Genomic DNA, 23,526 nt, shown 5'->3' with positions numbered 1-23,526 from the left:
AGCATGACTCAGCCTCCGTGGCTGAAATGCCTCTGACAGCTGAGCGAGGCAGTTTTGTGCTAGCTCAGATGTCTCCTCGCTCTCATGCTTGCGACCTCTATGTCTGTAGCATGAAGGCGAGTAGCACACTTTGGAAGAGGTGAAGAACATAAAGGGGATGCACACTTTTGAAAGAGGAGGGAGTGCATATAAACATTGCAAGATGCACAAAAATGACTGCATCTCTCTTTGTCTCTGTCTCTTTTATACAACCTTATTTTAAATGTGAGAAGCCACACGATTGTTTCTTTTCCTTTTTTCCGTTGCTGTGCAGATTTTGTGTGCTCCTTTCTATAATAGATCGCCAAGGTTAATTCCCCAATTATAGATTGGAATTAAAGTGACAAAATATAGAACGAACACCTCACAGATATTGCCCGATCAGTCTCCCCGTGTACTGAAATTCCTCATCTCTGTTCCCTGAGCTTTCTTTTCTTACAATTGCAAACACTGGGTAGGGGAGGGAAATGTAAATCTACCTATACAATGACAATGGGAGAATGAGAATGGGCATTGCTCCCACTAATAAGACAGTTTAAAAAAATGGACTTTTTACAATGTTGGCAGCCCCTAAACAAAACAAATGTGCTGCTGCTGAGACAAAGTGTATAAATGGGCTGGAAAGGACTCTCACAGGTATGATAGAAGATAGGTATCCATGGCTTGAGAAGGCAGTTTGGAGGCTACATATTGCCCAGGTTCTCCTCTCACATAAACATATATGACATGTCAGAAATATCTGACATATCATATCTGGTAATGTTTTCATGAAAGTAAGACTAATTTCCTTTGAGAAACCCACCAAACTGATAAAAGGATGATGCATGGGGGATTTTATTGTATTGTGTTGCATTGTACTGTATTTTACTGGCACAGGTTAGCTCAGTGTTTCCATAGAACAGTTCTAGAATGGTGGAGGTTGAGCACACACATAGGTCTTCAAACAAACAAGCTCAGTGCCGTTGCACGAATGTGCATGAATGCCTAAATTCAGTGGTCTGATGACCTGACTTCCTGTAGATGACTGTATGAATGAGATATATGTAATTCTGCAGTTTAGGTTAGTCCAGTTTTGGAAAGTGGATCAAATTTCTACTTCCCTAAAATAATACATTTTCTTCTAAGGTTGTTATTTTCCCTAAGGCTGATAGCTTGATTTGTTTTCTTTCCAAGTACATAGATATGGAGAAAAAACAAATAATACATCTAAAAAAGCATTGTTTTATTGTCTTTGAGTTTAACATTTCCTTCTCTAGTGAAAAAATTAGACTGTATCTATCTATAGAGACCACTGTGATGACAAACCTCTGATTTACAGGTCTTGAGGAAAATCTGATGAAGGAGTACCTGTGGGAGAAAATGATGCATTAAAGTTCTAAAATCTGCTTTTTCTGCAATTCAGGTTTCATTTGTCTATTGAGCTTATATGTGCCTTGTGTATTTCTTATTGGTGAAAAATTACAGAAAACATTTGCAGTGAAGAAAAGAAGATCTACCACATTTCAGAGGTATTTGTAGTACTATGTTTAAATTATTTTTTTCCTGTCTCTGAAAAGCCCTGGGATGCACTGAAGCAGGCGGGAAAACAATGATTCTGATCAGATCTGATCTCTTCCTGCCTCAATATGCTCTGTGCTCTGTGCACACTTCCTAGGGCTCTGTTTTAATAGGATTCTTTGTTAAGAATTTGAGAGAGCAGACCTAGTTTCTCTTGTGCATTACAATCAAGGTTAATAAATGTGGGAAAACAGTATCTAAATAAAAGGATTTTTTTTTAATTCATGTACTTCAGCTTTTTTCCTCTTTGAATTATTGATTACCCAGTCTCAGATTCTGTGTTGTGAAATGACTTACAAATTTATGATATTCACAGAGGCAATACTGAAAACCTTTGTAACCCATGTGACTCTCCTGAAATTATTACTCATCAACATGAATTAGTCATCAGAAATGACAAAACAGAACACTCCTCTAGGAAGATCTGAAAAAGGGTAAGGCACTGCTTAAAGATAAAACCTAAGACCATCTGGTTCAAATGAAAGACAGAAACTTCTCACGCACTCCACTTACAAGCTGCATACAGGCGTGCAGTCAGGGCCTCTCAGCCATCTTTTTTCTCTGACTTCTCTTCAGCCAGTTTCCGCTGGCTGCTCAGGCTGCTGATAGGTCAAGCTGTAGCAGATAAGCTCCATGAAGCCCACAAACTTGTCCAGGAAGAAGCCTGCTCCTGGTTCATGCTGGCTCAGCAGCACAGTCTTCAGTCCACAGCAAACAACCTGCCTACATCCTCAGGGTGCCCAGTTTTGGCTTTTGTACGTTGTATAACTCTACTGGTCGTCATTAGCAAGGCTGAAGCTGGTATTGGTAAGTTGACCACATTGGACATCACAGATACCCTCACCTTTCTGTTTGCTATTATTTTCTCATTCTGCTTCTTTGGCTTTTCTGTTTTGCACCCTTTCTGTTTCTTCCTGTACAGCCTCAATTCAGAAACTCTATTACACTACCAGATACCTCAGCTACCCACATGAGAAAACCCAGATTATTTTGTCCTTTTTTTTTTTTTTTTTTTTTTTGAAGTACAGCTGAATGGTTAGTTTTCAAAGGCAAACTGAAAGTTAAAACTGAGGAAATGTCATGCTTGGCACTGTTATTGTGGCTTAAGTGCCATTACAATGTTGACTTCACTGCTTAACTGCTTTGGGGCCCAATGTTTCCTTTCATTGTTTACAGCTTCATTTACTTTTTGAGCTTTATGTCTTTTGATTGCTTTTTCATTGGATCTGGAACTAAAAATGTGCACCATGCTGTTGCTTTCTGGCATTTACTGATTTCAGTGCGATTTTTGGTAAGAGCCATCTGTACTGGGCAGAAAAGGATGAGATTTTGGTCAAGAGAGTCAAAACTCTTGAGATCAATTAATTCATGTTGTTCTGTCTGTATGATCTTTGGCATATCTCCCTGTATATACTGCATAAAAGGAGAAATACAGTGAGGATTGCAGGAAATTACGATTACAGAATTGATAAACTATGGAGTTACTAGGTAGTAATATATAGCTAATGAGTTAAGAGTCAAAACAAAGAAAAAAAATCAGGAAAGGAAGATAACAGCAGGTTAATTTCTGTGTGAACATTCACCTAGAATACAGCAAGCTCCTCAACATTTTACCCCACCCAAGGGAGCATCCCAACTTAGGACAGACTGCTGCAAGACACTGCTTGCTTGACAGACTCTCATGGTACAAGGTGTAAAAACATCCCTGAGCTGTCTTTGGTGTCAGACAGCTTTACTCTAATACCTGGAGTAATATCCTGGGGCACTAATAATCTTAGGGTGTCCTACTGCCCTGATTTAGAAATTCTCCATATGAAAGTGAGGAGGCATTGCTCACTGATAGCCATTTTCTCTGGAGTCATTATGAATTCATGCAAATAAGGTATTTGTCTACAACATATAAAGTGAACAATGATACTCTGAGAGTTTGTTAAAACACCTACAATAAAATAAAAAAGAGAAAGCAAACCCTCCACAGTTAATGTATGTGGCCCTAAATTAAATCAGAACAACCATGTCTCACTGTTGATGTAGAAGTCTCATAACACTGCCTTTAGCAGGATGCTATCCTTCCTCAGTATGTATGGTATAGGTTGCATCTCGTAACAGGACTCTCCTTGCTGCCAGAAGCTGTTTGTGTCTATAGGTAACTTCCCTTTGTAACTTTTCCAGGGACACCATACAAATTTGACCGTTTCCCTCCATTTTTTTTTCTTCCTATGCCTTCCTTCCTTCCTCCTCTCTCTCTCGTTCTACCCCCCGACCCCCTCCCCTCGCCCCCCCTTTTTTTTTTTTCTGCCTGCCTCCTCTCCCAAAACACAGTTACTTGTAATTTACTGAGGACATAGTCTTGAGGACTGAAATACCATATCACTTCCTTTGTCAGTTTAGGTACTATTTCCTGTACTTGCTTTACTAATTTTTAATGAGGGGTAAAACCACCTTGCCAACTCCCAACCCCACCTTCTTCCACCGATTTTGGAGGCTCAATATACACCTTTCAGCATGAAAGGTCTTCATCCACTGAGCTGTGCATTCATTATCACTTTGCAGATTGCCATAATTGATGCAAACACTGGAAAAGACTGAAAGCCTGACAGCTGCTTGATGCTGGACATGAGGTTATCAACAGTTTTCAGGTAAATACAAGACTGGTATAACTGACAGGTGTCATCTTTTCTTCCAGGGATACCATAAAATAAATAGCAGAGAGTTCTGTATAATGCAGGATAGCCACCCAACCCCACCCTCTGCCTTTGAATTTAATCAAAATTCTTAGAATTTATTTGTAGTCTAACTGGATTTGTTGAAGTTTCATCATCCTAAACTCACTCTAATAGGATGCATAATCAGGCCCAAGCATTCTTCTTCATATAGTCACACATTATTCTTAGACAGACAGTTAAATTTTACTTAATGTTTCTAAGTGAGCCAGCATTTACAGTACAAAAAGCAACATATAAAAAAATTTGAAAATATTTTAAATCTTATAACTGCCTAGAGAATGGAGTAGAGATTTCCACTCATTTAGAGTTAAATCAGTTGAAAAATGCATAAATAACTGTGGATAAAGACTAAAAGCAGCTTTAACTCTAAGCTCCATCTCCTGCAGAAAGTGGAGAGCATGAGATCCTAGTTGACAGAAGGCTGAATTCAGTGCACATGGGTTTTCCAGAAGTGTTTGTAAACTCACAATGAAGTAGTTTTAAATATGAAAATAATATGGAAAAAAGATGAAATGAATGATTTTTTTTTTTAGGAAATCTAAAATAAAAAACATTTCTCTAATTTGATTTATGTTTTGAAGACATCTTTTTAGAAACTTTACTGTTTTAAACACAAATTTAAATTAATATTCTAGCCACCAAGATCAACCACACAGTGGTCAAAAAAATGAACAACCACAGGGAGCACAAAACATATCAAACCACTTACTAAGTCTATAATGGACTGCATAATCTTACCTATAATGTTTTTGAGAAAATCAGCTTTGCTAAATGCAAGCCAGATCCTTATGTAAGAATGTATTTAAACATTTAGACTTTTAAAAATACAGTTTCTTCAAGATGAATCTATGAGGAAAGCAGTACAGGCACAGGTACTTTTACTTTATTTGCTGATGAAAGAATTTTAGATAAAAGAACTGTCTTATGCATATATAACTATTAAGAATGCATCCTATGTTTGTATGTAAAATATTAGGTTTGGAGATATGGTGATCAAACATGGGTGAAAAAAGCTGTTTTTACAGTCCTAAAATTAATTTTTAGTAATAAGGTGCAGTTTCACTCAGTTGTCAGGTGTGTGATTGCAGATTTTTTGCATCATAAATTAATCTGTTTTTCACACTGTACTGAAATATGAACATTGCTTTGTACTTGGGAAGAACAGTTGACCTACTTTTTAAGCCTGCTCTGTGTTAGTCACATATATTGAAGGAATTCAACTATAACCTTTTATAATTAAGAACAATGCCTGTGTGTGAGATCCAGACTGCTTACAAGACTTAAAAATCAATTAATTTATTATTAATTTCACTGTACTGGTTAAACCTATTCAACAGAAAGCAAAATAAACTGCTGAACTGAGCTTTGTGAAATAAACCCAACCTGAGCTATTAATTTTACTCCTTTCTGTCTCTGATTTAGTCATATTTGATCCTGTAATCAATTCTCTAAGTTGGAAATGCTGAAAAAGTTTTATTTGATCTTACCTGATGGCATAATCATGATAATGAAGTATCTGAAGTAGTGTAAAGCTGGCTAAAATATAAAATATAGCTAAGTATATTATATTTTTTTATTTATTTGTGTGTGTGTGTATAGACGCATCACAAGAATGCTAAAATTGTGATTTTAAAAAGTATCAAATTGTGTGGAAGTATAACTAAAAATGCAATGTTGGGTTTGATCTTCTGTTTCAAAACCCATTGTATTCATTAGAGATATCTTGCCCCAGTCACTTCCAGGAGCTTACCAATTTGGACTTAAAACTGTTTAGACTTGCTGCCTCTTCAAGTTTTGCTCATGCAAAGTTATCACACAACTGGAAAGAGAGATACGCGATCTCACTAAGAAGCTTTCACACAAAGGTGCACATTTTCACTCCAGTTAGTAGCTCTGTGTTACAGAACATTACTGCTCCAGAGTTAGAAAAATTTGTAATTTCTAGGCTAAGTATATTGCTTGTCTTTATACAGTAAGTTCTTCATAAGCGAAAAATAGCATTTTTTGTTTAAAAGTTTTCTTGGACTTATGTTTCCCCTCTTGATATATTTTATGAAAAAGTCATGTCCCCTTGAAACAACTAATTTGGACTGAAAAAGCTGAGCTTTCCTAGCCTGGGACTGCCATTCACTTGACCATCCTAAGACTCATTTATCTTTGTCAGTTAGCTTCTGTAAATTTTTCCTTAGCATCGGTGGCCAGAGTTGTATACCAAATTTTTGCAATGTTTTCATAGTTACCTTGTTCTATACCTCTATCAGTTGCCTATTTTCATTATTTCTTCCTTCATTTTTATGTTTCCTAATTGAAAAAATTTCTGCTTATGACCTAGGATCACATTCAGTATTTAATAATTTGCTTTCCTGTGGAAGCTCAGTGATCCACTGAGCTCTCTGTGCTATTCAAGCCTCCCCAGAGTACTGCAAAAGTTTTGAGATATTTAAATGCACAATTCTGCATTTTCCCATTGACTTTCATCCTTTTTCTTCTTTTTTAAGTCCTAAAATCACAAAGTCTGTCAGTATGGTATCCTGATCTTGCCTTGTACTGACATCCACCTTCAGTTTCATGTCACCAGTAAATGTCCTAGGCATACTCCTATGTTTTACTTCAAGGCTATGGATAAAACACTAAGCAAGAATGACTCCATTAATGCTCCTGAAAAAATGTATGTATCCTTTTTGAGTAGGATATTTTGTCTCACTTCTGTTGGATTCCTCATTTTTGTTGGTCTCTTACCCAGCATACATTTCCTTTAGAACTTCCATCATTTGCAGATTTTTCAAGAGCTTTCTACAAGACACATCATCAAATGCATCACTGAAAGTCCTCAGTGCATATCTAACACATCTCCCTTGCTTAGAAAAATCACTTTTCTCATAACCCTACCTTTTCTTTTTAAAGCACATCTATTACAATGTAATGGTAATTGCAGAACCTCAGAATAACATTGGTTCAGAAATCTTGCCTCTTTCATTGCAGAGTAGACTATATATGAACAACAAATAGGTTTAATATAATAATGAAAAAAAATTTCAACCTGTATACAGCACATCTTCTATGAGTTTATGAACATTTCAAAACCTTGTGTACCTACATTCATTTACCAGATTTCATAATGATAATATTCAATTCAAAGTATAGTTCCAGGTAGAGACTGTGAACTGCTTCTAAATCAGCCCTGGTAGCAATGTTCGTATGATTTGATCAACACTGAATCAGGGATTTGAGGCCTGTTGACTTACTTTCACTGCATGTTGTCTGGACAGTGTAATGATGGAATGGGTTCGTAAACCAGCTTGAGAATACATTTAATTTTTACTATAAGAGCTATTCCCTTCAAGTCATTGGCTCTGTGGTAGTACTGCTATGGTTGCCATATGTCATTACATTTGGCACTTTTTTACATTTATGTGCTGAAATGATCCAGTTCATTATTATATGGATAGCATTAAACTAAACTTCCAAATTTACACTGAGACCATTCTGTTAATTTAAAAATTTGTAGGCAGGCAGATATATAGTTCAGTGGTCTGCTTTTGGGCTTAAAGAGAAGAACATACCTAAGTGCTTTGCTGGCACAGGATCACAATATGTCATAGTTCCAGAAGGATAAATAACACTTGTTCAAATACTTAAAACCTTCTTATAATGTATATTCTCCCTTTCTTCCAAGTTGGAAAACTTAATATTTGATGTGCAGTTTCAACATTGTGATTCCATATGTATTAAGTGTTTTGTTTTATATTAAAGCTTGTTTTGTTGCTGGCCGAGTTTGGATTTTCCTGCGGTTATTTTGAAAAGAGCAGAAAAACATATTTGAGAAAGGTACCTAAGAGTTATTTTATGGAGTTACTTAGGATTTTCATCCTTACAGTTTGGCATTCAGAATGGTGGAACAAAACCTGATGCAATACAATGGAACATAGAGGGTGCTATCCCCTTGTGCTGGATGCAGCATGTCTCTTGATGTCCCCATCTTGTTCCAGTCATATAGAAACCACACTATTAAATATGGAATGGAGATGACAAAAATTGTCACTTTACTTCCCTTTAAATCCAGCTATCCCAAGTTATGGGCTAAGAGTTTTGTATGTCCAGAAATCTTTTGTATGCCCAGAGACATTTTGTACTGTATGACATTAACATGTTCTGTGTATCTGCCTCCATTTTTTTACAAGCATGAATTTTATTTGTATATACACTTAAGTTTATATGCATTAAGACAAATAAAGATTCATATACAGGGGATGATATTCTTACCTCTTTGAGTTTATTATTAATATGCTTTTACTTGAATGTGGTCATAGTCTCATGTTTGGTTTATGTTGCAGTTACATTGTGAAATGAGTCACTTCACTAACGATTAAAATTTTCTGTGACTGTAAAATTACTTTCTCAGACAGTCACTTTGTGGAAGGACTCAAATTTGTAGGTACTTAGTGAAATGACTGGAATAACAAGCACTTTGTTACCCAGTTGGACGGTTCCACTCAGTCATTGTATGAAACACCTAAATGTTTTGAGTGTCTCCTAAAACCTTTTACAGTAGTGAAATCTAGCATACTGCAAAACGTAGCATGTCGGATGTTCTGTTGCAATACTGCTAGAGAAAGTGTCTTCCATCAGAAAGAGTACTCTCAGAAGCTTCTTACTAATGTTATTAGTTACCAAATACAACTGTTGCACAAGAAAGTATCACTCTGCTTCTCAGTTCTTTTTAGCTTTATTGGAGTTAGGGTGCTGCTGATTTTAAGGGTACTTCAAATTTTTGTCTTCCATGGTAATTTCTTTAATCTTTTTATCAAACAGTTAGGGAAAATCTTAAGTCTTTCTGGTGGGAGTCTCATCAGTTTGAAAGAACTTCAGGCCTCTGTGACACACACCATCTAAGCCATAGTTATGCTACTCTGGGTACCTCCGTCAGTATTATGTTTAAAAACACATTAATGCGAAAGTATGTGCACACATGCTGAGAGAAGTGGCATACAATATGAACTCTAATCAGATTTTCTTAGGATTTAGGTGGTAAAATGGCTCCTTTATCAATAATGTTTTACAGGTCCAAGAAAGTTAAAGTAGAGTTTACATGTTCTGCTGTGTCTGGTCACAAAATCGTTATTATAGATGTCATCAGTACTTTGGGAGAATTTGTCTTTTGTAAACTACCAACTGCAGGTGAATTTAAAATGGAAAATTAAGTATTTCAGCTGTTTGACTTTAAAACTCCTGAGTAATGAAGCAATTGCTATTATTCCAGGTGAGTAACAATATATTACACCACTGGTGTGATTTCTGTGTGCTACATACCACACAAGAAGAGAAAACGTGGAAGTATGCCAAACTTCCCTGAGCAGTGTGACTATCCACCTATACCATACATGTTCTATAGGTATTCTTTAGTTTTATCCATCCTGGGCTAGAAGGAGAATGATATATAGTGTCTTTGCAATAATCTCCTGGAAAATCCTTCCTAAAAGCTATTTCCTGGCTATTTCAAAATATCTGGCAAACTATTCCACGGATCTTTACATCTAAGACTGTAAGGTTGCTTTGCAGCAGTATTGGTTCTTACTAGAAAAGTAAATTAACATATACTATCAGAATTGTATGACTATTCATTTTATGTAACTTACTTTGCAAGCAGCTGGATTTCAGAGAATTTTCCTTTCATGATTCAGCTCACAATGAAAATTAGAATGATTCCAACTAGTTATTGATTCTCTTATCAACAAAGTTTAAAGAATGGCTTCTTTTGTCAGTTTTAACTTGATACTATCTTTCTCCTTGAGTTCATTTGCAACCCATTTCAAATTAGATTTGAGGTTGTGTGCTGTATGCAGTGCAGAAGAGAGGTCATTGACAGTAGAGGGTGGAAGCTGGGATTTTTGTTTTCTAGAAGGAAGACTCATGACATCCACTGTTACCTTTTAAAAAGCAAACATTGGTCCATTAGGTCATTGATGGACTTGGTATTTTAGGAAAAAACAATAAACTATTCTTAACACAGTACCTTTCCTTTTAAAGTGAGAGCTCATTCATTGGATAGGCTTATAGGAACATGAAATCTGCTTCATCAGACATACTAGGCTGCATTTTTGGCATGTGCCAAACATTTCAAAAGCATTGAATATTTTTTTATGGTAAAATGTTCCTTTCTTTATAACAACCCACACCCATATTAATATATACTCTATAGTTCTTTCACATTTATGTTGCTTTGCAAGATCTACCCAATCACATTGAATGAACATATGCAAAGAAAAATGAAGGCATACCTGATAGAGAATATTTTGTCTGGTGTCTGAGGTCAGATCTCTCAGTATAAATATATTTTTTTTTGAAAATTTCAAAACTATTTCCTTATGGTTATTAGAAACATAGTGGTTTTCCAGCCAGTAAGTCAAACAAGAAATTTACTTCATATTAAGAGCAATATGTACTAGGCAGAGTGGCAATGTGTTGTACCTAGGCTAGGTACCACTAGGAACTACCTGGAAAACTACTACTTTAAAATTAGTAAAAAAATTATATATATATGTATATATATATATATAATTTACTATAGATATATGTTTTAATGATTGGTCAGCTATTGAAAATCAGCTGCTATAGGGAGCAACAGTGAAAGAGCTTACTTATTATAATAGCTTGTAAGCAAATAGAATGGTCTTATCTAGTATATTTATAACTGAGCGTATTGTATACTGCTAACATGCAAAATGTGCTTCTAAGAGCTACTCAGAATTCAGAATTGTAATACAAAGTGACCACAAAATTCCTCCCCAAACTCTAGCTAATAGGTTAGTTTTCTTATTTTTTTATATCTGCATCAATAACATCATAAAATTGCCATTAAAAAACATATTTTTGACTCCAGGGAAGTATACTTATAGAAATTTTGCATACCAAATGTTTTTGCAGTATATATATTTGTTCATTTGCTTAGTTTTTGCGTACTCTAAGAGTAGTACATACAGAGCAGGAAAATGAGGTCCCCTCACCTTGAGAAGAGCTTGAGAAAAAGAAATAGATATTTCTGTATTTTTAGAAGTTTTTATTAATACAAATTCTCTTAATCTCTATCCCTGTAAACAGAAAAGCCTCAGTATATAACATGACTGTGTTTTTTTGTGGTTTTAGCTTTGAAAATCAATTTTAGACATCCATTTTGAAAGAAAAAGTGCTGTTTCCCATATCTATAAGCATAGAAATCACAGAATATATGCATGCAAACCTATTTTACAGCACTGTAACTTTTATCATTTTGATTGGAATTCCGTAAGGTTTGATGCTAGTCCTGGAATTAATCCTATTATTGCATACGTGCCACTTCATTTTAAAGGGTAGGTAGGTAGGTATTTCTTTCAGGTGTTATTTGGTTTAACTAAACTAGTAAAGAAAATCTTATCCCTCATTTAACTCAACTGGATGAGTTGATCTCTGGCATCCATTTCCCCTCTGACTATTTTAGCTAGACAATTTACTCCAAATTGTCCAATATTCACAATAAAACAAATCACAAAAGGAATAAAATAAGTAGGCAAAACTTCTGAGTTTATATGGAAAAGTACTGTGCACTGCAAAAGGTTAATAAGGATTTGATTTGGTTTCAATTAATGTTGCAAAGCCTGAAAACAGGTCAGAACGTTACTGAAAACACACTGTCTTTTCTGGTGGGATTCATATGAGCAAGTAAAGACTTTTAGCAAAGATCCCACAAACTGGTCTTTAAAAAACATGCTTACTGCTCTCTTAAGAAAGCCAAAGTTGACTATTGCTGAGGTAGTCTTCCTCACTTTGGCTGTCTCAAGCCCAGTGAGATAAAACCCACATTTAATATCTGCTGTGTAAACACACAATACTCAATTGAACATATGCCCAAGGTCTTACAAATATAGGTGTTTCAAATATGTGTTTTACCATATTTAAATAGGTGCTTTATGATGATGTCTCACATTTCTTAAATGAAAAGCTGTTTCGCTGAACCAGTAACAGTCTGCTTAACTGTTCATAAATTCACTAGGAAACATTTAATTACAGTTAGAATAGCTCACTGACAAAGGGTGTGTTTTAGAGAGCTAACAGGGATAAACAATACTTTATATACTCTGCTGGGGTTTATAATCTAAAGAGATGAAGCAAGAGAGTCTTTCTAAAATATTTTGAGAATCTACAGGAATTCCCTTGAGATATATGTTGATCTAATAGACCCATAAATTTCACAAATTGCTGCTATAACAATATTAATATTTTTTTCTTTTTGAGAACTGTTTGGTGGCAAGCATAGGTTTACTTTACATCAGACATCTCTTAAACTAAGAATCTAGAATGTGGTGAGTGTTAATTGCTTACAGTTGTGCCATCCTCTATTACAAGCATGGGGAAATTGGTTCCCTGTTTTTATTCCTGTTTGAGCATGGATAGCTCCTTATAAGAATATTTTCAAAGGTGCAGAATTAAAAGTCTGTAGACACAGAACAATTCACTCACTGTATGATGTATATTGAAATTTAGTGAATAAGAATTTATTTTTGTCTATTCTGCAAAGCTAATATTAAATCCTAAGGTATAGTTCACACCAGCAAATAAATGTCTTTTCTAAAGTACTGGTAAAATACCCCAACTTTTTCGTCAAGGGAGCAGTTCTATAATGGCCCAAAGAAAATCAGAGGAGGGCATTTCCAGTCCTCTGTCCTCCCTAAGATACAGTGCCTGAGGTCTCTCTGATCTTACTACTTAAAAGCTATAGGTATCACATACTGAGCAAGGTCCTTGATAAAGTGATTCTACTAAACAAGTAGGCCAGGGCATAAGGCATGAGTAGCATGTCACAGATTGTATGCACCCCAGTCCTCCCCTACCCCCTGAATAGAGGACTGCATACAGCTGCCCACAGGGAATGGTCCTTGGTCTACACTAGCACTCTGGCAACACCTGGATGTGGTTTGGGGACTAATAGGTGGCCCAGCTGAAAAAACGTAAATCTATATGGATGACCATGTGCCACTGCTTAGGCCTGCATGTGCACTGCCCTTGTCTGTGTTGCTAGCAGAGAGATACCTAAAGATACTCTGATCACTGTTCCCGGTTTGTATTGAGGGCTGCAGAAAAAAGGATGAGAAGATGTTTTCTAGGGACATAAACCTGAAAAATTATGCACCATGGAGCAGAAGTAGCTTTTTCTGTGCTGTTGATCTCCAGCTGGGAAGGGATGTGCCAGGGCATGCTATGGCAAGGGTGGCCACTGTTGGCGTACCTTGGCTAGGGCGGATGGACCAGCCCAATTGCATCCACAAGCCTACTAGCACCCTGGTTTATGTATGCCCTCAGCTGCTCCTACATTTACAGCAGTGGAAAACTCATAGAAATACTTTCAGATCTCAGTGTGTCCCGAGTCCTTGTGCTGCTCAGAAAAATAAACTATGCTTGCTGCTGGATGTTTTCCCATTGCCCCATATAACTTCAGTTCATAGAATTTTCTGTTCGTTTTGTACTATATTGGTTAGTCTCAAGTTGGTGCAGGCATATGCTACAATATCTATGATCTTTCTTGGTCAGATGACACTTCAGTCATACTTCTGCAATGTGCATTCACATTTTTACTAATTAGGAATTCACACACAATACCATTTTAAATTCACAAATTCTATGAGTAATCCTCCTAATAAACATGTTTAGTAAATTATTAAAGGAAAAAACAAAACCATGGTATTGATTATGTTGCATTAAACCACAGTAATCCAATTGCCAAAATAATTTTGTGTTTTGTTTATCTATTACATATACATTACATACACATACACAGAGAAAATTAAACATAAAGTATTTTGGTCAAAAATGGTTTTCTGAGATGAAACATATTGGTATTTTTAATATTCCCTTAACCTTGAATATTTACTTTCTGCTCTGATGGAACAGATAATGTGGATTTTAGTTACCCATTTTATAGAAAATGTTCTCTTCTGTCTGATAATGAAGCCAGAAAACATGACAATTCAAATTTATGGGGGATTCTGCTATGGTTTTCTGCTTCAGCCTGATTGTTCTCAAAGCAGAAGCAGCCTTAGTCTTAATGTTTGTCTTACCTATATTTATTCTAAGCTACTGCTATAGCTCTCAGTTAAGAGATTTTAAATTATTAGTTTAACCAGGTTATTCTGACTATGCATCTATGAGGGTTTAGCAGTGTGATGAAACTTGTAATTTATATCTTATTAGAACAAGCGGAACTATTTTTTGTTACAAGCCTGTTGAATGGAGTTTAGTCTCTTTGTCGTTGCATTTTACACAGTTTTGTCATCAGTCAAAGCTTGTTCTTTATCTCATTCTATTTTCTTGCCAAATTCAAACATTTAAAAGAATATAAATAACTCATGCTCTTTTTCTCCGCAGCAAGCTCTACTAGCTAAATTTACCAGTGATAAAAGTGTTATGATTTAAGATACTCCTTCCTGAGAATGAGACTATAGCATATATAAAATAGAGAAAAGTATGAACATTAATTAACCACTTAGTCAAGAAGAATTATGGGAAAAGCTTTTTACAATTGCTTCAAATCAGATTGCAATGTGTGAACAAGAAATTACTAACTGGAACAGTATAAAACCAGAACTCAAGACATGTAAAAACATGGCACCAATGCAATGTCTTTCTATATAGCTGCCAGGCCAAACATCTTAGCCTTTCAGTTTTGTTACCAGTTATGGAAGAGAAGATGATGTTGCCTTCACCAATAGAATCTGCTCTTCTTATCTGCAGTAACTTATACCAGTTTTAAAACAGAAACTTAGGAGAGCAGTGGGTGGTGAAACACTGAGACAGCATTAGATATGAGGCTTTCTACTGGAGAGCAATGATGTATAAGGACCAGTTAATCTAAAATTACTTGGATTATTTCAGACAAATTTACTCACATCCAGATTCTTGAGAAAACACTTTGCAAATATGGATAGAACAGTTCCCTATCATAGCTGGGAAATGCATGTTACGTATTGGGTTATTTATTCACCTTTTCTCCTGTTTTTTTTTCCTTTAGCCTCAAATATTTTCTTGTCCAGGTGATTAAGGAGGTAACACCAGGAACCTGAAGTGAAATTCAAGTTTTCTGTTGGATATCATCTACTTCAGATTTTTCTTGGTTTTTCTCTATCAAATTGCCATGAGTGACTGCAATTTTAATGAAGTGACATCTTCTAAATTCTTCTCTGATTTTCACAATAATATATTGCTCCAACTGCATGCTCAGTAGATAAAAAAATAAATTACATTAATGTTGCATCCAGCCTACTCACAAATTGCCAAAAGTTTCACACAGTATCTGTATCTAGAATCTGTGTCTTTTTCACATGCATCATTTGCCTTATGCAACCAAGCAAGACGTAAAACATTTGAGATCCTGACACTCCTGATCTGACTGTATTAAGGTCCTTCAGAGTAAAATATGTCTTCCTCTTCAGATGTTCTGTCTAAAGGCTGTTAACTGAAATTCCAAAGCTGACACGATGTTCAGTATGGAAAATGAGGCTCTGTACTTGCTAACCAAGTTGAAAGACAGTGAAAATTTTGGAAACTCACTATGATATTGGTTCTATGGAGATTTCCACTAAAATTCGCAGGTAGTAACTTTATGCAACACATCAAATTTCCTTCTAATGTGTTAGCGTAGTCCTGCATATGATGATGTGTCATAACTCAGGGAGGAGGGAACAATTAATGAATTTCTGTAAAAAGGTTTTAAGCAAGAAGTCATATACGGGAGAAAGAGCTGCTACAGTGTAACTAGTGAACCATTGCACTGCCAAAAGGTATACCAATTCCCTCATGCACAGAAAGTGGTGAGAACTTTTCCTCTGACCGCTTATTTTACAGAGATTCCTTCTGTTTGTAAGACAATTGAGGAAAACAAAGATGTGGTGTTTGCTATCATCCATGTATCTTCTAACCCTATGCTAAGCTCATTTGGCTCCACAACTTGTGCTCAAGACACAGGTATATCTACTGCCTCTGCACAGTCTAATGTCACTGCTATACCCAGTTCTCTGTTGTTGTTAAAGGATTTGGCATACCTCTGATTGCTTTCTAGTTGTCTTTATCTTTGTGCAAGTGGAATCCCATGATTTTTCCCTATTTATGTCTTGCATGATAATCTATGTACCCTCCCAGTAACCCAACACATCTCTCTGCGTCATTTTAGTAAACATTTTCTTTGGGATTATGGTCAATGTTAAAATCAGAGACCTGAAATCTTCTTCAGACCCTGGCATTAGGAATGCAGTAAGGCATTAGACACCCCACCCCCCCCCCCCCCCCCCCCTATATACATGCACAAATAAACTGTACATATCTTTGTCTTACTGAAGTATGCCATATCTGAAAGCTTAGGAAGATTTTAAGGTTTCAGATGATTTCTTAAGTCCAGTGTTTCAATCACCGTGTTCCTTGACAGATGCTCCATTTTCTTGCGGGCAACTGAGCTACTGTCATCTATCTGGACTTCTATAAGACCTTTGACATGGTCCCCCCCCAACATCTTTTTCTCTAAATTGGAGAGATATGGATTTGATGGATGGACTATTTGGTGGATAAGGAAGTGGCTAGATCAGGAGAGTAGTGGTCTGGATGGAGATCAGTGATGAGCGGTGTCCCCCAGGGGTCCATATTGGGACCAGTACTGTTTAATATCTTCATCAATGACATATTGGAATCAAGTACACCCTCAGGAAATTTGCAGATCACATCAAGCTGAGTGGTGTGTTTGGCACACCTGAGGGATTGTATAACATTCACAGGGACCTGGACAAGCTTGAGAAGTTGGCCCATGTGAACCTCAGTGAGGTGCAACAAGGCCAAGTGAAAGGTCCTGTACCTGGGTTGAGGCAACCCCCAGTATCAGTACAGGCTGGGGGATAAAGGGATTGAGAAGAGTCCTGTGGAGAAGGACTTCGGGGTAGTGGTGGATAAAAAACTGGACGTGAGCTGGAAGAAAGCCAACCGCATCCTGGGCTGCATCAAAAGAAGTGTGGCCAGTAGGATGAGGGAGGTGATTCTGCCCTTCTGCTCTGGTGAGACCCCACCCTCAGTACTGCATCCAGCTCTGGAGTCCTCAGCACAGGAAGCACATGGACCAGAGGAGGGCCACAAAAATAATCAGAGGGCTGGAACACCTCTCCTATGAGGGAAGGCTGAGAGAGCTGGGGCTGTTTAGCTGGAGAAGAGAAGGCTCTGAGGACAACTTGCTGCAGCCTTTCAATACTTATAGGAGGCCTATCAGAAAGATGGGGACCGACTTTTTGATAGGGCCTGTAGCAATAAGACAAGGGGTAGTGGTTTTAAACTAAAAAAACAGGGTAGATTCAGACTAGTTATAAGGAAGAAATTTTTTACCTGGGCAATGAAACACTGCAAGAGGTTGCCCAGAGATGTCCCATCCCTGAGACACTCAAGGTAAGTCTAGACAGGGCTCTGAGCAACATGATCTAGTTGAAGATGTCTCTGCTCATTGTAGGGGGGTTGGACTAGATGACCTTTAATTGTCCCTTCCAACTTAAACCTCTGTGATTCTATGATTCTATGATCTCAATTAAAAGTGGTGTTCTTTTCATATGTTCTTTTTCCATAATGGAAAAAAAAACAGAAATGTGGCTTGGAAGAACCTGCTTTGCAGCTAAATAAGAACATTATTTTTCTCCATATTGGAAAGTTACTCATCAAAAGGCATTGTGTTGCCTTTCTAAATGTTTCCCGAAGCACCTTTGCTATTGGAATACATCAACATATACCTATAGCAGGCATTTTAATAACTCAGTTTTGCTATGCAGAAGCAGTTTTAACAAAGACGGCGTAAGCAGTATTCAGATTATTCCAATTATTTCAGGTCTGCATATCTGCTTCTCTTTTACACCTTCCCAACCACAATGATACAGAAAAGGTAGGACTGAATATAATGTTAGTGGGAAAAAATTAGTTTAATTAACTGTCTCTTAGAACAATGAGACAAGGTGAAGCGCAACTCAAATTTCATATTGCGATTCTGACCTAAATCTTTTTGTATCAGTGGCTATTGAATAATTTGGAGCAAATGACTCAAATATTTCCTCATTTCTTTGGCTTTTAGCTCATAGTATATGCTATATTTAATTTTGACTCCAGATTTAGAGCTGTAGTAATGACTCTGGAAGATTTCTTCATCCTTGTCACTACTATAAGGCAATTTCACACTTTCCTGACTCTCTAAGAGATGTAATACTTGGACATGTTAATTGACCAAATCGTCAGTAAGAGGGAGAGGAAAAAAGGGAACATGAAGTATAATTCTGTTATGAGTTGACTTGGAAATGTAGGAATGGTCATTACACAACAGATATTCAGAGGGAACAAAACTTAAGCTCTTTTCCATTTCAATAAACTACTTTGAACTCTCAAATGGACTGCTGAGATTAAGCTATAAATATACCAGCATTTTGTTGAAGATTACATGTACACTGGGAAAGCTGGTTAGGCCAGAGAGTGACCTTAATTTGAAGATAAGCCTTCTCTCATCCAAATGCTTGGTTAAGGAAAGTCAGGTATGGCTGTGAATACTAAATAGCAGTTTGTTTCTGGTGTCGGGAAACTACTACAGTCACTTTACCTGTAAAAATCCCACACCTCTTCCTGGATTTGCCAAACATTTGCTTCCATCTTTATGATGCTAGAGAAAGCTGAAGATGCCCTGCCTTAGGCATATATATATATGCTAGTTCACAGGAACAAAATCTTACTGTTGCATACATTTAAAAAAATTAATTAAAAAAAAAATAATTAAAGATAAGAGAATTTACTGTCTCAAATATGAAACAGGCTGCAAAAATAAACAGTCAAATTCTTAGCTGGTGTCACCTGATGGTCAGCCCAGAAGTTCCTAGGATACTTTATGGTATGTATATATTGCTAAATTAATGGGATTTATTAGCTCTACTTTTTGGTATTATTATTGGTCCAGAGCATTCTTTGATTAATTTTTACATTTGTAAAACTCACCAAGAGGCAGGAAATTCTTCCGTACCTGTTGGTAGAGTCAGATTGTTAAAATTACTGGTGGATTTCCTTCGTATCACAATCTTCAGTGTTGTTTTCATTGTTCAAGGGAGTGGAGAAAATACATATCTTAATCCTGACTTTCCTTCTTTCCAGGATACCAGAAGATCCCCTTGCCTTTCACAGATAGATGAAGTGAATCCTTCCCAGAGAAGACTGTGTGGATCTCAGGGGACAAAGGAATGGGGTAGCAAAAGGGACACTGTTTAAATAGACAGCCTGGGGCTATTCCTGTTGAATCTGACAGATGTCTTTCCTATCACTGCTGTAAAGAAGAAAAATGGTTATTTTTCACTCTGTTCAAAAACAAACACAATCCCATTCTTATCCTTATCATAATAATCTTCGCCTTCCTGACTTGGAAATGGAAAATGGAGACCAAAAATGATGTTAACTTCTTCCTAGCAACAAAGCTGGAAAAGAGTTACTTTTCAGTTTACATGTAGTATCATGTAGGTGCATAAAGATGGGGAGAAAGAAAAGAGAACAGTCAACCAAAAATCAACCCCCAGTTCTCTTAAAACACGTGTTTGAATAATTCTTTCTTGTAACCCTTGCTGAATTGTCAGGAACTACACAGGGCAGGAAATACCTGGGTGTGAGTGGTCCTAGTAACAGCAGTGCTTACAGAAAACCCTTTTATATTGTTTTAAGCGTGATCCACGATCCACAGTATGTTTTCTTTTTAAAAATGTCTAAAACTACCTAGACTTTGGAGAAAAAAGGTGAAGTGGAACAATTAATATCACAGAGCTAAACTTAAAAAATCTGCATTTCACCTTTGGCTCCTGAACTGAATCACAGTGATTTGCATTCTTCCCTCCCCTCCCTCTCAAAAGTGTAAAATAATACTTCAAAACTTAAAAATGTGCCTCCCATAACTTTAAATGACACTTAATACCACCTCCTCTTGTCATAACAAACCAGGCTTCTACTCCAGTGGGGGCTATGTGGTAATTTTGACTAGAACAGTGGAATTATGATGGATTATTTTTAACTTTGGTTCCAGCTCTTTGAGTTTCATTCTGACTCGCTTGACTGAATTGATGGGAAAATTAAAAGCAAAACTTGGCTGAAGCAATGTTTTTTTAAAAGCAAAACTAGCCAAGGAAGCTGATAAAACACTTTTACAGGCCCTGTTAAAGATATAAAGGGCTCAGTCCAGGCATGTTCTGATGCAGCTCAGCTTCATTGTGAGGAAAGAAGGTGAGATCTGAAGTCAGGTATCATATATTAAGACTGACTTGGAAAATCTCTGAAGTTTTTGATTTAGTTGGAGGTAAGGGAGCAGAGTTGATCTTAAAATCAGTTATGTACCTCATTTTTTTCTTGCTGGATATTCCTACCCACAAAAATACATTTATTCTGACAACATGTTTGACACCTTTATATGTCCATTGGTAGAGTGGGAGATGCAGAGGGTGAAAAAGTGTACAAAAAAGAGAAGAAAAAGATGAGGAATGTGCATAAGGAAAAGAAACAGAATCAGAGTAAACTGGAAAATGAACACAGGAAAGATAACATTGAGGTGGGAGTATATGCTTAGGTAGTACGGATTCTTTTACCTCCACCCTTTAAACTGTGTGAAAGTCATTTCATACATAAACATACTTAACTGGGGGCAGAAATCTCTAAATCACAGTTTATGTCAAAAATGATCACTTGAAGCGATAAAGTAGTCATTCTTCATTCAATCTCTTTCACATGGATAGTTTAAAACACAAGGAGGACCTGTACAGATAATGTATGTATCTGATCTTTTTTTCTGTCTTCTCTATTTTGTCATTGTCAGCCTGTTGTGCCTCCCACTGCATTATGGGCAGACCTTTAAAAAAAAAAATCTCCTTAGAAATCTAGACCCTTTCAGAGGGGAACAGAACTTTGTTTCCTTCCTGGAGAGTACTGGAATAACATGGTGCTAAAATTGAATAGATACATTATAACAAATGCAGTGAATGAGAAAACAGAAGTATTAGAAAAAGAATCTGAAGAAGAGGGAAACATTGTGTCTGCTGGGATCAAAACACTGAATTCTGCCTTTCAGGGTTGGGGTAAGAGGTAAGATGCATCCATATGTTGCTAGCATTTAAAACAGTCCATCTGAAGCTTAAATATAATCAGGCAAGTAAAATCGTTTATGGTTAATTATTCTGTTTTTAATGGCTTCTTTGGCTGGAGATTAACAAGAGAAAACCATTTCTGAGTTGGTTTAATGTAATTACTTGATAGAACAGGGTTTCAGGGTTTAAAGATCAGAAGATTAACTCAAGTAACTTTACTTGATAATTAGTTTTGGGTTGCAGCCTGTCTCTAATACAAAGAAATTGAAGTGGTTTTGCTTCCTATTCTAGATCAGCTTAATGTGAATTTGAGTAGCTTTTTTTGAAAAGGGTGGCTATCAGATTCAAACCTATCAATGATCTTGCAAAGCTGTTAATGCTTTTAGCATCTCTTTTACAGTCTGTCTTCTGTTATGTCAATATGTATATAGGGTTAACTAACAATACACAAAATGATTTTTTGAAATAATAATTCAGTGCATGAAAATTCAGCCCTGCATAGGCAAATTATATATTAACAGTGCACCAATGCATAATTTATAATTGTCTTTGACCAATGAAAGTAAACATTTTAAATTGGCAGTCAGGAACATGTCTGTGTTTCTGGATAAAATAAAAGAAGACAAGATAGACAACACATTTTAGTGTTAGCATCTATCAAAACAGGTAATTTTTTTCTTTTTAATAGAATATTTTAAATCTTGAATTACTACTGGCAGCTACCCAGTTTCTGAACACTTCTTGTAGAGCTATACAAATATCACCAGTTCTGTTATATACTATAAGGACCGTACACAACAAATGACTGAGTCTGACAGCTCACAGCATTTTAGGTTTTGAAAACATGCTCACAGCCTTGTGTGCACCAGATTCAATACTTGCATTTGCTCTGGGGCAATTACTTATGGCTGCTATGCCTAAAACCTTAATAACATCATGACACCAAATGGAAGAAATAAAATAAAACTCTACAGCCAAGCAGGGGAGTGAGGATGAGTGACAGAGTGAGGATGATAAATAACAGATGGCACTTTTCTAGAGGACTAGTACAGGTCAGCAAGGAAATAATTTCTTTTAGGAGTTCTTTTAGGGCTGAGGGTGGAAGGAATGTCATATGTGAACCATAAATACTAAACTGATAAACTTGGAAAAATTGCAAATACATCATTATGAAAACTATCTTCCACTTATTCTGATAAAATAAATAAAAAAAACAAACCATCAACTTGTGCTGTATAGCCAGCAGGAGAGTATTAGGCATTCTAGGATATACTTCATGCCAAGTTGATGTAGACAGCAAGAAAAGGTCAGACAAACACCAACCTATAAATATATATTTCTTAATATGTTAAATGAATTCTTTTCTGCCAGTTATCCAAAGCTTTACCCTTACATTGCCCACTGCTATCTTCTTCATCCATGGAAGTAAATGTAATTTATTAGCTGGAATCACATCTGGGATCGTAGAGCAAAATGAATAAGCCTTTCTTAAGGTTTTGTGAGATAGAACTCAAAAAAAGAATTTAATTTAAATTAAAAAGAATTGCTGGTTCCCAGAATGGCTGAGGGAGGAAGCCACCTCTGGAGATCATCTGGTCCAACAGATTCAGTGAGAGGTTGCCTAGGGCCATGTTCACTTGGGTTTTAAATGTTTCCAAGGATGGAGACTCTACAACCTCTCTGGGCAGCCTGTTCCAGTGCTTGATCATCCTCACACAAAGAAAGTTCATTCTTACATTTGAATTTTCTGTTTCAGTTTGTACCTTCAACCTCTTATTCTGTCACTGGACACCACTAAGAAGTGTCTGGCTCTGCCTTCTTTGCTTCCCTCTCAACAGGGTATACACACGGATAAGATACTCCTGAGCCTTGTCTTCTCCAGGCTGAGCAGTCCCAGGTCTCTCAGCCTCTCCTCATATGACAGATCTAGTTTCTAATCATCTTCATGGCCCTGCACTGGATGTCCTCCAGTATGCCCATGTCTCTTTCATACTCAGGAGTCTAGAGCTGGACCCAACATTCCAGATGTGCCTCACCAGTGCTGAGCAGAGGAGAAGGACCATCTA

At 36.7% G+C, this 23,526-nt stretch overlaps 1 long non-coding RNA gene across 2 annotated transcripts; it reads left to right on the top strand.

The window, feature by feature from the left end:
* Positions 1–2,131: 2,131 nt before the first annotated feature.
* On the top strand, positions 2,132–22,081 carry LOC130144712 (uncharacterized). 2 transcript variants are annotated; one of them, XR_008820222.1, is made up of 4 exons: positions 2,132–2,403; positions 4,150–4,235; positions 15,782–15,940; positions 19,497–22,081. It is a non-coding gene; the product is annotated as an uncharacterized LOC130144712 (long non-coding RNA). The 2 variants fall into 2 exon arrangements; XR_008820223.1 differs by lacking the exon at positions 15,782–15,940.
* Positions 22,082–23,526: the final 1,445 nt, after the last annotated feature.

Source organism: Falco biarmicus, chromosome 2, assembly GCF_023638135.1.
Source record: "Falco biarmicus isolate bFalBia1 chromosome 2, bFalBia1.pri, whole genome shotgun sequence".
Lineage (NCBI taxonomy): Eukaryota > Metazoa > Chordata > Aves > Falconiformes > Falconidae > Falco > Falco biarmicus.
Note: the sequence above shows the minus strand (reverse complement) of the source record. Positions and strands in the feature narration are given on the sequence as shown.